This window comes from Enhydra lutris, unplaced genomic scaffold (assembly GCF_002288905.1).
Source record: "Enhydra lutris kenyoni isolate GAN:26980312 unplaced genomic scaffold, ASM228890v2 scaffoldscaffold45, whole genome shotgun sequence".
NCBI lineage: Eukaryota > Metazoa > Chordata > Mammalia > Carnivora > Mustelidae > Enhydra > Enhydra lutris.
Window position 1 is genome coordinate 4078612 of NW_019154129.1, and position 8557 is coordinate 4087168.

Here is an 8557-nt window from a genome sequence, read left to right on the forward strand (position 1 = left end):
ATCCAACCTCCCAGAAACTTGTTTATTTTCTTAACAGTATTTTTCACAGGGCAGAATTTTAGTTTTCTTTTTTTTTTTTTTTAAGATTGTATTTATTTGTCAGAAAACACGAGCAGAGGGAACAGCAGGCAGAGGGATAAGTAGACTCCCCACTGAGCAGGGACTCCCCCCCCTACATCAACGGGGGGCTCAATCCCAGGGCCCTAGGATCATGACCTGAGCCAAAAGCAGACCCTTAACTGACTGAGCCACCCAGGCATCCTGTGAATTTTAGCTTTAACGAATCTATTTTGTGCATTTTCCCCCTTCCTTCTTGGGACCCGTCCATAGGGATGCCGTGCTGTATTTCTGTCCTTTCTAAGAAACTCCCACGTTATCCCAGGGTATCTTTCGTGTTTCGTGTAGGAGCGTTAGAGTTCCGGGGCTCATGAGTCAGTCTGTGATCTACATTGAGCTAATTTTTGCTTGTAAGGCGTGAGGCGGAAGTTGAAGTCCCTTTAATCCACGTGGATATCCATTACTCCAGAACCATTTGTGAAGACCTTTCCAACTGGATTGCTTTGGTGACTTGCGCAAAAATCCGTTGACCTAATAGCAAGGGTGGGTCTTAGGGTGTGTGCTTTTATTGTTCTATTTTTATTTTTTAAGATTTACCTATTTATTTTAGGGAGAGTGGGGGGAGGAGCAGAGGGGAGAGAGAATCCTCAAGCAGCCTCTCCACTGAGCCCAGCACGGGGCTCGATCCCGGAACCCCGAGATCATGACCTGAGCAGATGTCAGACACTTACCTGACTGAGCCACTCAGGCTTCCCAGTGTGTGTACTTTTTTGTGTGTGTTTTTCTTTTGTTATGTTTTTTAAGATTTTATTTATTTATTTGTCATAGAAAGAGCACAAGCAGGCTGAGTGGCAGGCAGAGACAGAGAGAGAAGCAGGCTCCCTGCTGGACGAGGAGCCTGATGTGGGACTCGATCCCAGGACCCTGGGATCATGACCTGAGCTGAAGGCAGGGGCTTAACCAACTGAGCCACCCAGGTGTCCCCCAGTGTGTGTACTTTTAAAGGGAGCTCTTAACTCTGGCCAAACAGCAGCACAGAGAGGGGCCCATCCTTTCTGCGTGTGCCCTTCCCTTGATGCGGAAGGGAACATGCCCTGACCCTTGGTTCCTGCTGAGGCCGGGCCACTCTCTCCTGACCCGGGAAACTAGTGAGTGTTAAAAATAGTGCCATCTTTTCGGATGATTTTTTTTTTTTTTTTTAATCTCACGACTTAAGTTTCATGACTTCAGTTGAAATCTTTTTTTCCCCCATGATTCACCGGGTAAATCGATGCATCCGATTTTGTCGAGGAGGGGAAATAGGATACGTGGAGGCCAGGCCGTGTTTCCCCGGGGCTGTGGGCCACCCTGTCCTCCTGAGTCATCTGGTCCCTGATGAGAGCGGTTCAGTCTGTCTTCTGTTGCTTGACTCTTGGCGCCTTCGCTTTCAGCTGGACAGTGGACCTGGTCAGTGTGGCTGTGCCTGCGGAGAACATTCCCAAAGGCTGAGAGGGGCGCTTAAGATGGAAATGGTTTAGATAAGACATTTCTGTCAAAAAAGAAGGGATGGTTTAAAAGAAATAGCTCCCCCCATTTGGGGGGTGTGCTTTAAATTGTGTTTCAGAGGACAGAAGATTGAACCTTTTCCCTGCCTTTTTTTTTTTTTTTTTTTTTTTTTTTTTTTTTAAATAATCATGCCCTTGGGGGGTGGGAGCAGAGGTTGGGCAATGGGCTTTCTTTTTTTTTTCTTCTTTTTTTTTTTTTTATATTTTATTATTTATTTGACAGAGATCACAAGTAGACAGAGAGGCAGGCAGGGAGAGAGAGGAGGAAGCAGGCTCTCCTCGGAGCAGAGAGCCTGATGTGGGGCTCTATCCCAGGATCCTGGGAATCATGACCTGAGCTGAAGGCAGAGGCTTTAACCCACTGAGCCACCCAGGTGCCCCCCTGCCTGTTTCTTTTAAGTGAGAACGCAGGGAAATACTAGACCAGAAAGCTTGGAGCCAGAGAACCTGGCCTGTGTGTGTGTGTGTGTGTGACTCATGCACACACAGGAGCCCCTTATTCTCAGCCCGAAGAATCTGGAAACCCAGCACTGTTCTTTGACTCAGGAAGGGCTGATCGGACCCGGCAGCTGGTCCTCCATTCGTGGAATGGGGCCCCGTGCCTACAAGTCACCTTGACAAATGATTGTGGCCCCAAGAGCTTAGGCTCTGTGGTCGGCATTCAAAGGCTGTGTCTATGGGGGAAATGGAGGTTCCTTGGGGATGTTTTGGTTTTACCAACCCTAGCATTCTGCCTGGTCCAGCTGCACCTGCTCTTGGTGGGGAGTGAACTAAGGCGCCCCCCGCCTCATGGAGCCTCAGAGCCTTCACTGTCCCCCACTTGAACATCCGCCCCCTCCCACTTAGACTTGGAAGCCTTTCCATGGGCAGCCGGGCTTGAGAAACCACACAGGGGAGGCAGCCCACTGTGAGGCTCAGCGTCTGCCCCAGGGGGATTGCCCAGACCCAGGCTTACCCATCAGGACCAGGATGGCAGCTCAGTTTCAGTCTCCCGTGGGTCAGGCTGGACCCCTGCCAACCCCTCCCAGATAATAGGTCTTTGCCCATCTCGCTGCCATCATTCACTTACATGGGAAGAACCAAGAGTCTCCTCCTTGGAAACATAAGCCCTGCTCTCCAGAACTTTCCATTTCAAAGTCAGCTCCTCCTCGAGGATTCAGTTCTGGCTTTTTGAAAGTAAATTTTCTTCCTACCCCAGTCTGGTTTTCTGTAATAGTAATGGGACATGGGTATGAGGAACATCCTTTCTTCTAAGGGCTTCGTGATGTCTGGACATGTAGGTAGGTGCCTTATGTTCCCCTGAAGATAAAACCGAGGTCCAGTCCAGCTGGGTAACTTGCCCTGACATGGCAGAGCTGGAATTCAAACCCCAGGATATCTGACTTAAGTGCCCATGTGCCTAGCCGAGGCTTGACCCTGCCGTATGTCCTTATGATGGGCATCACGTGGAAGGAGGATAAAGAAATGACGGCTATACACATGCCAAGGGATGCGGGGTGGCTGTCTCATCCATGCACGGCCTGTATGCACCCAGAGTCAGGGCACTGGGGTGCGGCCAGATTATCCCTCCTCCTCCATCCATCCCCAGCTCCAGGAATAGAGACTTCTACACAGACCTGTCTGTCACCTCCTCTTCCTCAAAGCCACCAGTGATCATAAGACTTTGTCCGTATCTTAGACAACTTCTCAGGGGACAGCTTCCTGGAAGGGAGATTACAGCATCCGGGAGCAGAAGCATCATAAAGGCTCTGCCTACGTGTGGACAAAGCGATTTCCATTTGGGGATCCTACCAAAGGCATCCACATTCGATGCAGTGGTGTCCAAAACGCCCACCCACCTAGGGGGCCAGCCAAGCATTCCACTTACAAAGCCCTGGGGGCGCCCAGAGCAGGAAGACACGCCCTACCCTGGTCCCCGGTCTTTGAAGCTCCGTGTTCCCAGGGGCATCTGCATCACCTGAGAACTTGTTAGAAATGCAAATTCTTGGACCTCACCCCAGTCCGACTGAGTCACAAACTCCAGGGGTGGGGCCCAGCTGTCTGGAAACAGGCCCTCTGGCTATTTCCGATGCCTGATCAGGTCTGGGAGCCACAGATCTTGGGAAAGCTGTGTCAACTGCAAGGGAAATGCACACACTTTATAAACCAAATCAGTGGGGGCTGGGAGCTTATCCAAGGGCAAGGTCACTTCCATCTCTTGTTTACGTCAAAAGTTATCATCTTTTAGCTGGTTTGCATCTTTCGGTACATAGTTGAACCACGTGGAAAATGTTACTCTCACGTTAAGGGTCTGGCTCTTGTAGACACTTGTTATTAGTACTTAGAGGTTTATTATGTACCAGGTGCAGTATTATTATTATTATTATTATTATCCCTTTTGTTCCCCTGGGAGGGGAAAAGGAAGGCTTCATGCACTTCAGAAACAGCCTACGATCACACAGCTTGTCAGAGGTAGAACTAAAATTTGAACCCAGTCTGTGAGCCGGAGACCGAACTCTCCAGGGCTCCAGGGCTTGAGAGAAGGAGTCTTTCAGATGATTGGGTTTATATTTGTTCTGGAGTCTTCTGAGGCTCTGTAGTGAGTGTCTCGAGAAGTGGCTTTCCCCTGCTTCTGGTCAGCATTGTGCTTTGACTCAGCAAAACTGGTCTGGGGCACATGTCGCTCTGGCCCGGTTGACGGTCCCTAGCAGGTTAGTGGGGTGATGGTTTATGTCCCACTACCTCTTGCGGGATGGCTTCTAGAGTGTCTCAACGGCAGACAGCCCCTGACGGGTGTCTCGGTGGTAGATCACTTGAGTTCTATGATACTTCATGCAACGAGCTCTCCAGTCCTATCTCCAAGGACTGGTGGGAGCCCGAGGTGCTTGGGAGGGCGGGGGCCTGAGGGGACAGGGACACCGAGTGGAGGCACCCGTGCTTCGTCCTTCAGCATCTGACTGAGGGGTGAGCCTACAGCTTGGCACCCATGCTGGCGCTCTGGCAGCTTCCTGCCAGCTTCCGGGGAGCGGCAGTGGGCTGTGCCCGAGGCCAGAGCCCAGAAGCCAGGCTGCCCTGGAGGCATCCCCGCGGAGAGCCTCGAGAGGAGCCTGCAGTCACAGCAAAACAGAAGAGACATCAAATAGTCCCTGTTGGGGCCAGGGAAGGGAAGCCGGCTGAAATGTGAGAGGAAACCAGTGAGCCCTTTCCGAGGTTCTATTTGTGGTAAGAAGCCTTGGCACGGGGCAGCCAGCCCTGCTGCAGAAAATAGACCGATGGGCCGAGAAATGGCTCAATTCTGGAAGCGAAGGCCCCTCCGCAGAGGAAGGGGGCCGTAGTGGGGACTTGGGAAGGCTCGGCCCCTCTGCCTCCGCTTCCCTCTGGCCCCCCAGCACCAAGGACAGAAAGCGAGAAAAGCTCCCCATTGAAAAGTGAAGTCTTGGGCAGAGCTGCGGCTTCACTGTCCCACATGGGTCCGGCGGGGGGGGGGGGGGGGCAACGCGGGGCCCATCCACGGAAGGTTTCAAGTCAGCACCTGGACACCCATTGGGGCTGTCGTCTGCCCCTGGGTCTGCAGGACCAGCTCCTCCTCGCTGTGTTCATTCTGGGCTTTGCCTTCCGGTGGGGGGTGACAAGGCTAAGAAAATAGGGTAGAGCGTGCAGGGGGGAGGGAGCGAGGCTAGAAGAAAAACGCAGACCTTGGCAGGGATCAAAGGCAGGACCGCAGACCTGTAGACCCTCCTTTAAAACACCAGCCTACAGCCTCTCGGGGTTAGGATCTGATCACGAAAGAAGGAAATGAGGCAGGATGGACTCCTGAGGTCCATCCTGACCCTGGAAGCCTGCCGCCACTGGCCCCGTGTTCCACGCTCATCAGCTCCTCTCTTAGGCACAGACGCCACTGTCTTAGGAGAGTGAGGGAACGGCAGTGACCACAGTCAGGGGCGATCAGCTGCCCATCACCATGGGGAAGCCAAGCTTGAGTGCCGTCTGGGTGGTCCTCAACATCCTCCTGCCCCCCCCACAAGACTCCTGTGAGCAGCCAACTCATGCAGGGTCACGATGGAGTAGGGCTCCCTGGAGAGGGGCACTTTACCTATTGGCCCAAGCAGTTTGGGGGGAAAAAACCATAAATGAGTGTAGAGCCCGTGTCTCTTCAGCTAGAACAAGATCCATCAGGCAAATCAGACCTGCTTGTCCCTCTGCCCACAGGCGATGGATGGGGTCTCCACTTTCCTCCCTTTTCTCCTCGTGCCCAGGAGCCGTGGATGCGCCTCTGGGGCTTGGTATTAGGGTTAGTGGAGGGAGTGGAAAGGTTGCATTTCATCTGGAATTAGCAGCTTACAGGCAGCTCCTCTATCTTCAGAGGGCACAGGACAGCTGTTGGAAGGCTTAGTGGGGACCGGACTGGGGGGTTCCCTCTCTGCCAACAGACAAAGCCCAGCTGTAGTAGGGGCAGCCTGCAGGGAGAATGGCAGGATCTGTCCCGGGGAACTGCATAGCTGATGGTTAAGATCCCTGCACAGACAGTGGCTCCATCATTAAGTGTCTGCCTTTGGCTCAGGTCATGATCCCGGGGTCCTGGAATTGAGCCCTGCATCACATAGGGCTCCCTGCTCAGCAGGGAGTTTGCTTCTCCCTCTCCCTCTGCCCTTCCCCCTGCTTATGCTCTCCCTCTCTCAAATGAATACATAAACTCTTAAAAAAAAAAAAAAAAAAGAGGGGCACCTGGGGGGATCAGTGGGTTTTAAAGCCTCTGCCTTCTGCTCGGGTCATGATCCCAGCGTCTTGGGATCGAGCCCCACATCAGGCTCTGCTCCCTGGGGAGCCTGCTTCCTCCTCTCTCTCTGCCTGCCTCTCTGTCTCTCTGCCTCCTTATGATCTCTGTCTGTCAAATAAATAAATAAAATCTCTAAAAAAAAAAAAAAAAAAAGATCCCCCATGCAAACAAAGGCGGGTAGGAGGAGTGAGCCCCCGGCCTGGTTCAGGAGTGGCGGCATGTTGAGAGGTCCTTCTGCAGCCAGTCGGGGTGGGAAGGGCACTCGGTTTTGCAAGCGTGCCAAACCTTCCTCCCCAGATTGGCAGTGTTAGACTGCCCCAGAAACAGGTTGCTTTTTTTTTTTCCTGGAAGCAACCCATTTCTTTGAACTGTCCTATACTTCTGGTAGGGCCCACCTTTCACAGTTCCCCTCCCTCCTAGCTGGGCATAGGAGGTGGGCACACAACCCTGGCCCTGCCTGGTAGAGTGCCACCCCCCCCCCCGCCCCCCCCCCCCCCCCCCCGCCCCACGGGCGGCCCCCCCCCCCCCCCCCCCCCGCTGAGATGGGCCAATCGCTCCCTGGGAAGAGTCCCCTGCCTGTCTGGGGCCCTGGGCAGGAAGAACGTGATTGGAGTTGGCTGCAACTGTTTTCCTGTGTCCAGGGAAAACCCATTTGCAATAGTGGAGAAGGACAGCCCAGTTTGAGAGTGAATACAGACGGCGTCATGGGGATCCTAGATCCATTTGCTCCTGATGCGGGGATCCACCCCCTCCCTTCCAGTGAGGTCCATCACTGAGCCACCTTCCCTCCCCCTTCAGACACAGAGTTATGTGTCTGTCCCTTGCCACCTTGAAAGCCCTGACTGCTACGGGGAATATTTCAGTACAGGAAGGACCCCACAGTCCGTGGAAATAGCCTGCCGGTGTGCAGACTCACGGAGGACCGATGCAAAGAGTAAAACAGACAGGTGCTGCCGCTTCACTTGAGAAAGTCAAGGCTTTTCAGCCCCTGGGGCAGCTCCCATCGACCTACAGCTCATTGATAGGCTGATGGCAAGTCATCCTTCTCCATCCATCCAGGAAGGTTCATTAACAGGGCAAGCGTTCTGGGGGAGCAAAAGAAAGGAGGAGAAAGTTCTTACCCAAGAAAAGGCCGTGGAGATGTTGACAGAAGGCTGCTTGTCTGGCAGGTCCTGGGGTTTGAAATGGAGTTCCCTGCTTCGGGCATGCCCTGGGTCAGCCAGAGCCTTCCCTCAGATTCTCGTGGGGGTCTGATGAGAATTTTCTCCGGAAGACGTGGCCTTGTGCCTCTGAGCGTTTGAGTCTGTCTTTCCCTGAGCCAAGAGGGCGTTATTGCACAGGGCCCGCAGCCTGGGGCACGGGCTTCAAACACCGACCATCTGTTGGTCAGACTTCTTGCTCTTTCCGACCTTCTCTATCGCTTTTTCTGAAATTGGGAACATCTCCCAAAACATCAACCAAACCCGGCCCATGGTGATCCTTGCTGAGTGTCCCCACAGGAGAGACGGGGGACACGACGCATAAAACCAGCCATCCCTGCTTACCACCTAGCAAAGGGACTGTGATCACACACCACTCCTGTCTTCTGTTTGACTTCACGTGGCGAAAACTCTCTAGAAGATGGGGCAAGAACTTCAGATGATTTCCCTCTGCCAATCCCTCTCTAGAAGCATTGGAAAAATGACATGTTTTGTCATGAAACAAAATAGAAGTCAAGCCCAGGCTCCACTAGTTACTTGCTTTGGGCCTTGTAAGTTCTATGTGCTTATGAACCTCAGTTTTCTGCTCTGTACAATGGGGATAATAATACTTCAGTGTTGGAAACCAGTTCAGTTGTGCGCAACGGAGGTCTGAATGCTGTGGTTTGGAACACTCATGTAAAGGACATTTGAGGACGTTGGGTGCCAGGGGCTGGGGAGAGGGTAAATGGGGAGTTAGTATGCAGTGGGTACAGAGTTTCAGATTTGTAAGATGAGAAGAGTCCTGGGGATGGATGGTGGTGATGGCTGCTTGACAGTGTGAATGTATTTAATACCACTACACCAGACACTGAAAAATAGCTAAGATGGGAAATTTTTTGTTATGCATATTTTAACTCAAATAAGATTTTTAAAAATTTAATTAAGAATAAGGACATAGGGGCACCTGGCTGGCTTAGTTTGTAGAGCCATTGACTCTTGATTGTGGGGTCATGGGTTCA